Raw genomic sequence first — 15,890 nt, 5'->3', positions numbered from 1 at the left:
CCCGGATTGCAAATAACTGAATACTGTAGTGCTAGTGTAAAACACTAAAAAAGATAAGCAATTCAAGACACATTTTTCCGGACTAATGTACGTTTAAAAAAAACACACACACACACAAATTTTGAGGGCCCTCTGTTGAACGTGCGTCACAATGAAGCTGGTCATCTTTTTATTTATTTTTTATTTTTTTTGAGACACACAAATTGACATACTGTCAAAGCTTTACAAAAGATGGAGCGGCAAAGGAGTTGAGAGAAACTACTTATGTGTCACATTCGAAAAATAAGAAAATAATGTTCATGTTGAATTTTCTTTAAAAGAATATCAAGAACCCTAATTCTACTTGTGTAAAAACTCACGCATTTTCATTTGTGTGCCGGGGCATATATAATTCATCGTTTTGGGGAATTTGGAAGATCACGCTGCGGCTCGCTAGGCATTTCACGGACCAAGGATGTTTTCTGTTACACACACCAGGTGCACCAGATCTCAATTGTGACGCAGGTGGTGGAAATCAATTATGGTGGACTTGATCAAGGCGCAGGCAGACAGATTCAGCACTCTGTCGAAATGTGTTAAACGTCATCCTATTTCATTCATAAATATAACAGCGTGCTTTGGACCCTCTTAATAATTGTAGAAATCAATTCGTTGGTTGCATTATTGTTTTTCTTATCATCTTTCATACATTTTTAAAAGTGTCCCTCTGACCATGGCACAACTGGTGTATGAGTGTCTTTTCTATTGCTTTTGCACCTTCCTAAAAATAAGAAAAAGTATTCATGACATGCTTTCCTAAAAATAAGACCATAAATTAGCAAGTGAGCCTATAAGTATGCCTTCAAGTAAATCTGTGAAAGCATTTTCCTCCGTGGAGGCAGCATTTCAGACACTCGTCAATAAAAGCGTAGCAGATATGGCATGAGGAGCATACAGTGGACACATACCGTGTATGCCAATCCCGAATATCTCCCTATTGTGTCTCCAGCTTCACAGAGCAATCAAATACTGTATGATGTGCTGTTTTTCAGAATTGAAGGGTAATCTGTGCCTCAAACAAAACACAATGTAGCTCTGCTTACTTTCTGGTTCGTCATGACAAAACTTGATGTGGGGGTGGTATTATGTAAATTAGCCGAGTTGTGACAATATAATTTTAGGGGTCCGTCTCACACATTTTGGGCCTTGAGCAGCTCACTAAAGATTAAATTGGGTGTTTAATTTCACACTTGAATGGTGAACAGGCACTCCAAAGACCTGACAATTGGTATACAAGCAATTAAAAAGTAGCCCTGCGAGAAATACTGTATATGGCTGCCATTGGTCGCCCTGGAAATGCAGTGCTGTCTTCAATTAGGCACCATAAATTGCCATCATCCTTCTCTGTGTCAGTGGTCAACAAATCAGGAAGTCACAAAGATTTGGTAGTTTCTTTCTGGCGGTGACAAACAATGCAACGGTGTAACAAAAGTAACATGACTATGTCAGTCAGACCGGTGTCCGGGTCAATATGTTCAGAGGCGGGCAAATTAATCATGAACCTTGTTTCATAAACAATCACAGCTGAATGCTAAACAGTCATGGCCCTCGCAGCTATCGACCAAACCTTTTGCAGTTAATTGGCCTGGGGGGAAAAGGGTAGGATGATTTCATTCGTGCTGTCAAGAGATTAAAAAAAAAAGGGATATTAATTAATTATGATCTTTAATTAATTGATCTAATGATCTATATTTTAATCTCATCTAAAAGAATTGCTGAGAAACCCCCTATTTTCATTTTAAATTCATGACATTACTAAGGCAGATCAAAAGATTGACATCATAAAATCGGCCGGCCACCAGGAGAATATCACTTGTTTTGTTTTTGTTTTTTTTGTGAATCTCCAAATATTTACAAAAAATAAAATAGAACATCAAGTCCATAAAAAGTTCTCAAAACATATCAAAAACAGCAAGAACACTTTTCTGAGCAAGTATTGAACACTGAACTTGCCTCAGATAATAAAAAATAAAAAAAACAGACCCTTAAATCACAGTGCTGTAAGTTAGCACTTCAGAAATAACACTGTTCATCAGTGCAAAATAAAGTGCTGAAATAAACCTCAATCCCTTCTAGTAGGGCTACAGAGGACACAGCAGTGGGAGAATGCATGTGGGCATATGTGAGGTTTGTCTGCCATGATGACTTGTCTACTTTATTTCGTATAAAAAAATAAAAAAAAGACACATTTTACATTATGTACTGAACTGTGTATGCAGCTGTGCTCTATAAATGAAGTTGAGTTGAGTTGAGTATCTTTAGGTCAGTCCCTAAGTAAGAGACACAGCCTGCAAGTACTGTAAGAAAATTTCCAGGCTTAAACCCAATAGAGCATGCCTTTTTTAAACTGCTGATAGAGGCAATGAAGGAAATAATAAGTGTTTATTTATTTAATAATTTGAAGTATGTATTCCACATGCATAGCAGTCGTGAGAGTTTGCATCACCGTGCCCAATTTTGCCGGTGCGGTCAAGTGATATGCGAAAGCGGCACCACGTTTATGCCTATTTGCACCTTTTGCGGCATGAAAGAGAAGAGAAAAATAGCATCGCCTAACACCAACACGCCATCCCCACCTCGGTCATTGTGCGCTGCTTATCGTAAGCACTCAGCGGTGTCGTCGTCTAAAATTAGCTCATGCTGGCTGAGCAGTACGGCCGAGATGGAATAAGGTGGCTCTTGTTGAGTATCGGAGGAGCGGGGAGGAAGAGAGGAGCTTCTGCTGCTGTATTATTAATCTCGAGAGGTGGCCAGGAAGAAGAAAAGGGGCTTGATGCCACCTTTTTTTTCCTGTGGCTTAACAGAAATCGAAATAAAAGAAACAAAAGCACAGCTAAATGAAGCTGCTATCCTCACCTGGCACCGCAATGTAAGTGAGAACCTGGTGATAAGTGGCAGGCAATAATCAGCAGAGGGAGGCACACGCGCACACACACACACACAAGTGTGCTTTCTTTCTTACACACACTGACAAATACAGACACATGACTGGTACCCCCCACCCCCCCAAGTTCCCTGCCCGCAGGGGAGATTTTGGATGCCCCCTGTTACACCCGGTCCTCCCTTCAATACTTGGGTTGCTGTATGTCTGTGATAAAGAAAAAAACCCAGATGTGTGTGTGGGTGTGGGTGTGCGTGCGCTTCAACTATTAAATGGACTTGCACAGGTTCCGCTCTAAAGCGTTATAGATTTTCGCAGTCCATTGTGTTGAGACCTTTTCTGGGAAATGTTGTCGGGATTAATGCCATTATTTGGGGGTATGACTCTTTCAATGGGTACAATATAAACACAAAAATCACTTTTACTCCGCCAAGGGAAAAAAAAAAAGAGGACGGTGGTATTGTTATGATTGCTGTAATTGAGTTAAGGCTAACTCTGTCTGGGTGAATCCGTCTGAGTAAGTCACAGTCATTTCGAAGAAGTCAGTCGGAATCAGGTTGTGGAAGTCAGTCAGAGTTAGTCAGTGTAAGGATGTCAATCATAGTCAGTCAGAGTAAGAGTCGGTAAGTGTGAGTCTGAGTCAGTAATAATTCAAAAACCAAAAAAATAATAAAAAACCAGTGTCAGTCAGAGTTGGTGAATAGGTTTAGAGAGAGTCAATCATAGTCAAATCAGTGAGCGCTGGCAACGTCTGTTCAGTGACGGACTTGTAGCATGACGTCTCACCCCGTCCAAGACACAAACGATATTTATCTGGTAGCCTGAATTACAAAAGACATGTAGTTTGAGAAGGCCAAAAGACTCAGTCAGTCACAACTCAAACAATCAGAATCAAAAAGTTACATTCATCAAACAGCCAGAAAAAGTCCATGGAAGTTAGTCTGAGTCACTGTTTCTTATATATGGTTATAAAAAATTAAATACCTGTTTCATAAATGTCTAGTTCTGTAGCTCAATTTCTGACCCAGTAGTTTGGGTAAAAGTTGAATGAGCTTTGTTTTATTGTTTTGGGCCTGCAACCCAAACCCGGGTCTAAAACCTGAAACTTGATTTGAAAACTGGCTAAAAACCCCTAACATCTTTGGAAACTGTATTTGGAAATGCTGTAAATTCCATAAAGCCCTTACACTTGCCAAGAACCCTTGCTTGGTACTACAGCCATTTTATAGAGTTGACCGTAAGTGTTTACCGAGGCTGCTCTTAGCCCACCCTTTGTATTGGACGTCTGTTTTTCCATTTCAGCTCGATATAGTGACATATTTTAAAGCATGTGATATTTTGGTCATTGAGCTTCAAGCTACTTATCTGGCAGGGCAGCCATACAGGAAGCGGCTGACTCAACAGCATTTGGACTGAAATAAAGCGTGTGGGCTCGGGGCAGAGAGGATATGCAAAACAGCGGGAATGTATAAATAAATCTGTTTATTCCCGCCTCTATTTGGAGCCACTTACATTATCATATGGAGCACGGTGGGTCATGCCGCTGAGGGAGAATGACATTTCCCAAATCGGCGTCCACGTATGGGAATGTCATCAGTTTTAAGCAAGAAAGTCCATCAGTGTCGCATTCACAATTTATGAATTACTTGAAGTGGAGAAAGATGGAAGGGGTAAAAAAAAAGAAAAAATGCCAGCATTGGCACTTCCTCCACCTGCGACCCGGTGAGGTGGTCCTAGACTGGAGATGGATTTTCCAAGATAAAGTCGCAATGAAAAATGAATAACTGCAACAAACACAGTGGCTGCTGCATGATTCATGTACGCTGTAATGGAAAAGGTGAGGAACAAATGACATAGGGAGGAGGCCCTCCATCCATAAAAACATCTGCAGAAACACAGCATGTACAATGTAGGTAAAATGACAGACAATAACATATCAAACCATGATTCATATCATATATTAATGCCTTCATATGTAACCCAGCAATGCCTGCGATAATATACATTTATTGGCTCAGTAGCAACTGCTCACTGTTCTGCTCCGTCCTTGTTTTTGTTTTCAGCAGCAGGAGGACGTGCCTCTTCAGTGGTGCACCTGTTTCTCGTGACCAATCAAGCCTTGCCATAAAGTTAAGAACTCCCAAGCTGCTTGCTCACTGTCGGATTATTGACCTTGTTTGCTAAAAAGACATTTTCTAGACACCCCTGTTCATGGTGATAGTTGCTCTTGTTTTGAGAGTTTTCTTGTTTCGTTACTATTTTTGGATTTCTTGTTGTTCTTGGATTATTTAAGTTTCGTGTAAGTGAACTTTTGCCATTTTGTCTTGTGTATTTTCTCATTTTTAAATGACCGTGCTGTTTGCAGACATTTTTTGTTCATGTTGGCTTTTCCTGGTTTTGTGTCACCAGAGATTTCTGTTTATACTTTGTCGGTCCTTCGTTTTTCTGTACATAAATGTTTTTTGTGCCGTTGTTTGTCTGAATCTACGTTTGTGGGATCCGATTACCATCCAGTCCGTTTTTGGATCGTGTCCCTCACAAATCTTTAAAAATGCAATGTCCAAAGACAGCTTCACTTAGCAACATGAAATTTGGGAGGCAAGTCGATCATTAGTCAACCCACAAAAAAGCCACAGCATTTTGGTTTGAAACTGACTTTGTGGTGAATTTGGCCATTTCAAGGGTCCCCAACAGAAAAGTCATTCATTTGATTTCTACCAAATTTTAATCACATGCAATGGTGCCTTTACAGCATAGGTGTCAAACTCAGGTCCTGGAGGGCTGCTGTCCTGCATGTTTTCCAAATCTCCCTGTTGCAACACCCCTGATTCAAATGAACAGGTTCAATGTCAGGCCTCCGCAGAGCTTGCTGATGATCTGATCATTTGAATCAGGTGTGTTGCAACAGGGAGACTTGGAAAACATGCAGGACAGCGGCCCTCCAGGACCTGAGTTTGACACCTATGCTTTACAGACTGTGTGAGTCAGTGTTTTTCAAACTTTTTTGAGCCAAGGCACACTTCTTTCATTGAAAAAATCTCGCAGCACACCACTAGCTGAAAATGTGAACCCCCCCACGCTTACTTTAACAATTAATGTGTTATATTGTTACTTTAACCGTTTTTAACATTGAAGAATGACGTTATAACAGCTTGAATTTGAATCAAATGAACACAAAGAAAAATGTATTTTATTATCTTTCATATTTATTGTTTCACCGTCGTCGTCCTGCATTCATGCGTCACAAATTTACTTGTCTCTCGTCGAAACACAAGGCAATCGGCTGGCTGTTGCTGCTCCCTGGCGGTATGGGAGGGTACTACATCGTTACTTTCTGGGCGAAGGACTGCACAGGCATACAAATTGGATATTTTACCGCGGCACGCCTGACAATTGAAAAACACTGGTATGAGTGACCCAATTTCTGAGTTTCTCGAGATATGAAGTGGCAGTAAACACAATCCAGTTGAAGTTGAAGTATGTGACAATTTTCAAAATGGACATTTCATCATTAAAAGGTCCGTTCAAGGCTGTTTCACAGATTCAAAATTTAATTTAAAAGTCTAGTGTAGTGCGTTTGGGGTCGCATTGTGCCTCACCGGGTGTTCTGCGCCCCGATGCACCTGCTAATTTGGTCAGAGAAAGTAGATGTGCCAACACAGAGTGCCAAGCTGATAACTCGGCTAGTTTAAAAAAGTGAGTGTTCATACAAATTGTGTCAAATGAATATCGGAAAGTGCATACAGATATGTACCTTCATTTGGTATATATACGCACACGCTTAAATATATATATATATATATATATATATATCTCGTGATCATAGATAAAGGGCAGAGGAAAGCCGTTGTAGTGGATGTAGCGGTCCCAAGTGATGGAAACATCAGAAAGAAGGAACACGAGAAACTCGAGAAATACCAAGGGATCAGAGAGGAGCTGGAGAGAGCCTGGAAGGTAAAGGTGACAGTCGTGCCTGTGGTGGTCGGAGCACTCGGGGCAGTGACCCCCAAACTAGATGAGTGGTTGCAACAGATCCCGGGAACAACATCGGACATCTCAGTCCAGAAATGTGCAGTGCTGGGAACAGCAAGGATACTGCGCAGAACCCTCAAGCTTCCTGGCCTCTGGTAGAGGACCCGAGCTATTAAATGCTGATGGTAATTTAGAACTCACGTTAATGGCCTCAATACCCAAGCTGAAAATTTCTTGCTTCGCCCCCGGTCCTCATCATAGACAAATTTACCAAATGTCAAGCTACGAAGGGCCGAGCCAAACAATGACTTGCTGTTCTTGAGGACAGAAATTAATGAGATCCTGCAACATGTTCCACACTGGTAACTATTCACAAATGCCAGTAATCTAACGCGCAGTCGTTCACAAAGCCCGACTATCGTCCATGTATTTGGAGACGTATTGATCGGCACGCTGTGTAATCCTCCACTGTGACAACTCTTAGCGAGATTAGGGGCTCAGGCCGCGGAGTCGCCGCTTTTAGGTGGGTAATGGGCAAAAAAAAAAAAAAGCATGTTAATTGCCCTTGACTGCTGAAAGTAAATTAATTATTGATCGCTCTACTGACTCTTCTTCTGTACTTACATAGCCTTACAAATCCTTTTTATCTCCAGCTCAGAGCAAGAACATTTCCTCGTTTCCCGGTCATTATGCAGGCCGCGTGCGAGAACCATGAGCCAAACCCCTCCAATCGGCCGCTTCCTGTTTTCCTGACAAATTAATTTCATTTTTCTTCGCTCCTTTCAAAGGTTGCCTCGTGTTCTTGCGCCACATGCATTCTACACGCATGGGTTGCGGGCACCCCCGCATCCTTACAAATAAACTAGGGAGCGCATGAATAAAAAGCGAGGTTGCAAGTCTGTTGTGAATTAATGACACCGGATGTGTGCAGTCGCGGCAGCTTTGCACAGACAACAGCATCATTATTTTGCCTATTGATTTCCTCGTCCTCCTTGCGGCTTGAAGAGTGGGTTGAAAAATACACAGTGTTGTCTTTGAAATGGGATTTTAAAGTCCGACATCTTGCAGCAAGCTTGGATTAATGCTTGAAAATGAGCTCTGTGTCGACGTGCCTGTACGAATCTCATATGTTATTGCATTCACTGTCATCCTGCATTAGGTTATTACATTGTGTGCTTGTCAAAACGGATCTCCGGTCAGAGTCACTAAAAGTCCTGCTGAAGTCTGAGTCCTGATAGTCATATGGACAACATTGTAGTGTAATACCTAATATAGTGGAAAACTGAAAGTAGCCTGAAAGTGGATGTTTCAAAGTAAAATGGCAGACTTCCTGCGGCTTTTCAGGCATGGTTGTCTTTTGAGGCAATTTTTTGGGTGGTTCTACACATGATAGCGAGTCATCAAACTTCACCATTACACGTGCTATCAGGAAAACATTTTTTTTCTATTTTAGTGCAATTGGACAAAACTACTTGGATGAGTTCTTTTTGAAGGTGCTTGAAATGGTAAAAAATACTTCAAGTTGCCTGCGTGAAACCCAAAATGACAGACTGTGTTTTTCTTTCAGGCATGGCTCCATGAAATGTTTTTGTAGGACTCCTCGAGATAGACATTCCTATCAAATTTTGTGTTGCATATTGAAACTGTCATCTAAAGAACCATCCATCCATCCATTTTCCAATCTACTTATCCTCACAGGGTCGGAGCCTGTCCTAGCTGTCTTCGGGCAGTAGGCAAAATAAATAAAAAGTAAGTTGTAATGGACGTTATTTATTCTTTCTTTGTGGCCCGGCAAAAAATGACCCATGGACCGGTACCGGTCCGCAGCTTGGGGAACTCGGCTATTTATCACCCAAAATTCTTAAATAACAGCACACTGATCCTTGTCGTTAGCACATACAGAAAGAATGTGAGATCTTGGGGAGGATTTTTTCTTTTTTACCTCAGCTCAAACTGTGCTCTAACTATCACCTGAAGTAAATGTGGCAGCTTTTATTTCTTAATTCCTAAACTAGGTCATCCCCCCCCCCCCCCAAATGTATCTGGTGAGGCAGGCTCAAAGATGGATGACACCCAAAGCTTTGGAGGAGTTGATGTCGATGAGAGGGTCTGATCATTTAACGAAGCCGCCACCCCGCGCAGGTTCTTCCTTCCTCCCTGGCGCAAACAGAAGACGTGTACTCAAATTAATGAAGGGGTGCTCTTTTTTTTTTTTTTTTTACAAAGGCGGTTAGCCGTCTATGTTCCATGATTCCACCAAACAGAGCAGCCGGCAGTCTGTCAGGAAGCTGAGAATGTTTACTCTGTGTATACTGTATAATCAACACCAGAGGGATGTTTGTTTTCTTTACTTTTCAAGCTGTTTTACATCCCATTCTTTGCCACCATGAAATCAGAATCAGCAGTGATTCTTTTTATTAAAAGGGGTTCTACTTCTAGTCAGCACTCGTACATTAGCATTCCGGAGCAGCTGGAGAGCATTGTTGAAGTCTTTTATCTGTTTTCATAGTAACGGCAAGGTTCCTCTCTCCTCGTGACGGTGCTGTTGAAACAGATTGTTGTCTCCTCGCTAGTTCAACATACAGTCATGACAATCTCTCCAGGTTCCAATCGGCACTTGAGCAGTCGCATCGCAGACCACTTGGAGCCATGTTGCGGCCTTATATTTGCATTAATAAGATTAATAATGAACACCGAGCCCCCACTCCTCCTCCTCATTACAGAAGAAAATGTGTGAATGTGAGTGATGTCGCAGAGGCATCACACTGAAGTCTGGCTCAACCAGTTAATTAGCTGCTCAACAAAATAGTTTCGAGAGTGATCTCGCTCTGCAGAGTGATGTTGTCAAAGCAAGCTCCAATTCTTTCAGACCTCCTCTTGACCCGCCCAGCTCTCCAAGTGTTTGAACTGCAAACATATTAATTTGGTCACAAAAGAAAATGCAATTGTCTCCTTTTTGGACAAAAGGACCATGCTGACAGGAAAAATTTCATCACCATGGCAACAAAAAGAGGTGCGGCTCAGTACCTCTTCAGCACGTCCTGATACATGTGACACGTTGAGATTATAAATAGAGCGCTTTGGCAGCGGAGGCCAACCACTGGCAGAGGGTCCGGTCTTGGCGATGGGTGAATGCAGGGGCCAGAGGCCTTGGACTCTGGACATCTGGACAGTGACCAGTTGGTGCTGCGGAGGAGGTAAAGGCCCAAGTGTGTATATGTGTGTGTGTGTGTGTGTGTGTGTGTGTGTGTGTGTGTGTGTGTGTGTGTGTGTGTGTGTGTGTGTGTGTGTGTGTGTGTATTTATGACTCACATTGGTATTTTTCCAACGAGAATGTCGGTCCAATTCTGAATTGTACTGCCTAAGGGATGTTCTACTTTGGAGGCGCGGTGGTCTAATGATGAGCATGTCCACCTCACAGTGTAGAGGTCACGCGTTGGATTCCGGGCTCCGGCCTTCCTGTGTGGAGTTTGCATGTTGTCCTCGTGCCTGCATGGGCATTCTCACACAAAAACATGCACGGTAAGTTCATCGAACACTCTAATAGCTTAGGTGTGATTGTGAATGTGAATGGTTGTGTCTCTCAAAGTGGCGGACAGCTGTTTCACTCACGCCTGAAAGAAATATGCCGCACCTGTCTCTTGCATTTGTTCGTGGGGCTGAATGCAGCAAGAGAGTCTGGATCCAGCCACCACTGTCAGCCGCTCAACCCCTCGGCCGCTGCACCCCCGACAGTCCGGAAATACTTTTGTTGAGTCCTTTCAAAATGAAAAGTGTTTTCCATTTCTGATTAGATTACTTCCCATTTCCGTTTTCAAAATAAAATGCTTGTCAAAGTCAAATTTACTCTTCATAAAAGTATAATACATTGTTGAAAAATAAATGTCTTCTCTTTTTCAAATGGACTTTTAATATAAATACTAATATATAGTTTATTTTTGAAGGACAAGTCTTTACATAAAATTAAAAAATGTAAAAAAGCAACTATATTTTCTCTCTTCCAAATTTACTCTTAATCGGAATAATATAAAAATATAGCTGACCAAAAATAATAAGCACATATGTCCCGTCATTGCATTCAAGCTGTTAATGATTTTGGAATCAGATATATAATACAATAAAAACAATAATAAAAAATATAAATGTAAATTACGATTTAAGTATGGCAAATTAATAACTAAATAAATCGCCACATAGCTCTGACACTTCTCCAAACTGATCTACGACCGCAACAGTTCTTTCTAGTGAGCAGTTTTTATGAATGCCCTAAATAAAAGGGCACGTTTTTCCAGCAACCAAAAATGTAATACACTTACAAAAAATAAAAAATAAATAAATAAAAATGATGCTGCTGTTCTGTTGAGATCATCATTTAGTGTACCTTTAGTGTACAGTCTATAAAACACAGTAAATGCGAGAAAAAAAAACCCTTCTCATAAGTCAAACGGTTGAGACGATCATTTATTTTATGATCAATAAGAAATAAAGCAGCTGCAAAAAAAGAGCTTCAGCAGCTTTGGCTTTCAATGCTCATGTTATCCTTCACGGCCAACCCAGTCAGCAAAATTGGTCTGGCCCAGCTCTGGGGCAGACACGGCACGTACACTCGGCCCACATACCTCAATGAATGAAGGTCCTGCAGTGGCCCACGTCTGGCATCCATGATGTGGGCCGCATTCGGCCCAGATCTGAGCCGCATTGTAAAACCACATCTGGCCCTACTCCAGCCCGACGCTGGGCCAGAACAGGTTCCTGATATCAGCCTGAATTCAACCTCAACTAAGCCACATCTTTCATGAGCCATATTTGACCGACATTAAAAAAAAAGTCTCAAAAACGACTGTTAAAAAAATATGTTTATTGTCATAATTTGTGAACCTCACATATAACTCCACATACACTGGAAAAATGCACTTTTCTTTATTTAACAGTGAACACAAAGTCCAACTTAGGATGCAGCTTACTCTTGAACGGTATTTTTCTGTCCATCAAATTGTTGCGCTCTCCATGTCCTCTTTTCTTCTCATGCTCTCCTTCCTGTCACCATCCCGATCAGGAGCCAGATGTAGCCATCTTTTGATTGTGACATCAATTTCCTGGTCTGAGGCCCAAGATGTTAGGCTGTTAGGTCTCACAGCGGCTGTAAGAACTGTAAGAAAACAAGAATGGACAGTGTGTTTGGAAAACAAACATTTGTACATGTCATGAACAATGAATGGTCAGTAAAAATAACCCCTGAAATTTCTTATAATAATAATAATAATAATACATTTCATTTATAAGCGTCTTTCAAGACACTCAAGGACACTTTACAACCAAAACTAAACTAGGTGTGACGCTGTGGGGCGGAATATTTGCCACCAAAAACTAAACGTGAATAACTTTAAAATATTTTATACTGAATTTGAATTACGTGAATTGAAGGTCAGTGGCTCGGATAATGGATGGATTTGTATATTTTACTCTGAATCATATTGAATAACTGAATCTGAATTGTACAATCTGAATTTGAAACGATAGACTTTTTTTTCTTTGAAACTGTATTTGATCCTCACTGAAAATTAAATTCTGTTTATTTTCATATTCAGTCTTACAAATACAAAACGACGTTTTTTTTCAACGTCAGATTTTGTTTTTGAATTGAGGTTTTTGAGAAAACCCCCCCGACCATGTCTAGTAATCCGTTTTTAGACAAAAAAAAAGACCATGTATAATAAGGCGTCTTTCAACGAAAAAGACGACCATGTATAGAAATGCGTTTTTAGCCGAAAAAAACGACCATGTACAACGCCTTACTATACATGGTCGGTTTTTTTCGGCTAAAAACGCCTTAATATACATGGTCGTTTTTTTCGGCTAAAAATGCCTTACTATCCATGGTCTTTTTTTTTGTCTAAAAACGGATTACTAGACATGGTCGGGGGGGTTTTCTCGGCGAAAAACGCCTGACTAGATACATGGTCGTTGTTTTTCGGCTAAAAACGCCTTACTATACATGGTCGTTTTTTTCGTCTAAAAACGGCTTACTAGACATGGTCGTTTTTTTTTCGGCTAAAAACGCCTTACTATAAATGGTCTTTTTTTTTCGGCCAAAAATGCCTTACTATGCGTGGTCGTTTTTTTCGGCTAAAAACACCTTACTCTACATGGTCGTTTTTTCGGCTCAAAACACCTTTCTATACATGGTCATTTTTTTCGTTGAAAAACGGCTTACTATACATGGTCGTTGTTTTTCGGCTAAAAACGCCTTACTATACATGGTCGTTTTTTTCGTCTAAAAACGGCTTACTAGACATGGTCTTTTTTTTTCGGCTAAAAACGTCTTACTATAAATGGTCTTTTTTTTTCGGCCAAAAATGCCTTACTATGCGTGGTCGTTTTTTTCGGCTAAAAACACCTTACTATATACATGGTTGTTTTTTTTTCAGCTAAAAACGCCTTACTCTACATGGTCGTTTTTTCGGCTCAAAACACCTTTCTATACATGGTCATTTTTTTCGTCGAAAAACGGCTTACTATACATGGTGGTTTTTTTTCATCTAAAAACGCCTTAATATACAAGGCCATTTTTTCGGCTAAAAACACCTTAATCCACATGGGGGTTTTTTTCAGCTAAAAACGCCTTTCTATATACATGGTTGTTTTTTTCGGCTAAAAACGCCTTACTATACGTGATCGGTTTTTTTCGACTAAAAACGCCATACTAAACATGGTCGGGTTTTTTTTTGGTCTAAAAACAGATTACTAGACATGGTCGGGGGGGGTTTCGGCGAAAATCGCCTGACTAAATACATGGTCGTTTTTTTCGGCTAAAAACGCCTTTCTACACATGGTCATTTTTTTCGGCTAAAAACGCCTTTCTGTACGTGGTCGTTTTCGACTAAAAACGCCTTAATATACATGGTCGTTTTTTTCGGCTCAAAACATACTATACATGGTCGTTTTTTTCGTCGAAAAACGGCTTACGATACATGGTCGTTTTTTTCGGCTAAAAACGCCTTCCTGTACATGGTCACTTTTTTTTCGGCTAAAAACGCCTTCCTATACATGGTCGTTTTTTTCGGCTTAAAACGCCTTCCGATACATGGTCGTCTTTTTCGGGTTAAAATGCCTTACTATATATGATCGTTTTTTTCAGCTAAAAACGCCTTCCTGTACATGGTCACTTTTTTTTCGGCTAAAAACGCCTTCCTATACATGGTCGTTTTTTTCGGCTAAAAACGTCTTACTCTCCATGGTCGTTTTTTTCGGCTAAAAACGCCTTACTACGCATGGTCGTTTTTTTCGGCTAAAAACACCTTACTATACATGGTCGTTTTTTTTTCAGCTAAAAACGCCTTACTCTACATGGTCGTTTTTTCAGCTAAAAACACCTTACTATACATGGTCTTTTTTTTTTTTTTTTTTAAACGCGTTACTATTCATGGTCGTTTTTTTCGGCTCAAAATACCTTTCTATACATGGTCGTTTTTTTCGGCTAAAAACGCCTTACTACACATGGTCGTTTTTTTCCGCTTAAAACGCCTTTCTATATACTGTACATGGTCGTTTTTTTCGGCTAAAAATGCCTTACTATCCATGGTCTTTTTTTTTTTGTCTAAAAACGGATTACTAGACATGGTCGGGGGTTTTTTCTCGGCGAAAAACGCCTGACTAGATACATGGTCGTTGTTTTTCGGCTAAAAACGCCTTACTATACATGGTCATTTTTTTCGGCTAAAAACGCCTTTCTCTACGTGGTCATTTTTTTCGGCTAAAAACGCCTTTCTCTACGTGGTCGTTTTTTTCGGCTAAAAACACCTTACTATACGTGGTCGTTTTTTTCGGCTAAAAACGCCTTACTATACATGGTCGTTTTTTTCGGCTAAAAACGCCTTACTGTACATGGTTGGGGGTTTTTTTCGGCTAAAAACGCCTGACTATATATATATATATGGTCGTTTTTTTTCGGCTAAAAACACTTTACGACACATGGTCGTTTTTTTCGGCTATAAACGCCTTTCTGTACATGGTTGTTTTTTGCGGCTAAAAACGCCTTACTATACATCACTGGTATCAAACTCATTTCACATGGTGGGCCACATACGGCCTCGGTAGATGTCAAGTGGGCCGGACCATTAAAATGATACCATACTTTGCTATAAACAACCAAAACAATTTGTCTTTCCTTTGTTTTGGTATAAAGAAGCACAAGAACATTTGGAAAATGTTGAAATTTAATGAATGTATCTTTTACAAAACATTTCACAAAGCACCTTACATTTCCTTCAACAAATGTGCAATTTACTTTTATCATTCACATATATGCATTGCAACTGATCCCACTGATTGTACAAACTTTAACAAGTAATTGGTATTGAAAAATCTAGTAATGCACTTTATGATTAAACAAGATTTATAAAAAAAGGAAGTTTTAAACCATTTACACGTGCATATAAAATCTAAATGTAATCCCTGCCTACACCTTACAAACTGAGGAGAGTGCTATTAAATGTGTAAATGTGAGAGTGCTATTGATAGCGTCTGCTGTCATGGGTCTGTCTCAGTGACGGACTGAGGCTGCTGTTGTCTTCTTCTCTGGTCAAAACAGTCCCCTAGTGGATACTCAATGACACATTTTTTTCATTTTCAAATTATCCTGCGGGCCTGATTGAACCTCCTTTGTGTGTGTGTGTGTGTGTGTGTGTGTGTGTGTGTGTGTGTGTGTGTGTGTGTGTGTGTGCGTGTGTGTGTGTGTGTGCGTGTGTGTGTGTGTGTGTGCGCGCACGCGTGCGTGCGTGCGTGTGTCTGTGATGAATGGAATTCCGCATCGGTGTGCAATTGTAAAACAAGGCTGTGTGTTGAAAAAATAAGTCTGAAACTGCATTTAAGGGTGGCTCAATACTGGCTGGCCATATACGGGCCGGAGTTGTAAATTGATTTCTGGCCCAAATACTTTACTCCACAACTAAGCCAGTGCCTCCTTTGCCACTCCTGGGCTGTGTTTGGCCCACATGCA

At 40.6% G+C, this 15,890-nt stretch overlaps 1 long non-coding RNA gene across 1 annotated transcript; it reads left to right on the top strand.

Annotated features, from left to right (window-relative positions):
* The first annotated feature begins 9,977 nt into the window (after positions 1–9,977).
* LOC147208570 (uncharacterized) lies at positions 9,978–10,629 on the top strand. Its single transcript, XR_015100208.1, has 3 exons — positions 9,978–10,089; positions 10,314–10,414; positions 10,482–10,629. It is a non-coding gene; the product is annotated as an uncharacterized LOC147208570 (long non-coding RNA).
* The last annotated feature ends 5,261 nt before the right edge of the window (positions 10,630–15,890 follow it).

This window comes from Hippocampus guttulatus, chromosome 2 (assembly GCF_054856545.1).
Source record: "Hippocampus guttulatus isolate MCC_2025c chromosome 2, RoL_Hgut_1.0, whole genome shotgun sequence".
NCBI classification, from domain to species: domain Eukaryota; kingdom Metazoa; phylum Chordata; class Actinopteri; order Syngnathiformes; family Syngnathidae; genus Hippocampus; species Hippocampus guttulatus.
Note: the sequence above shows the minus strand (reverse complement) of the source record. Positions and strands in the feature narration are given on the sequence as shown.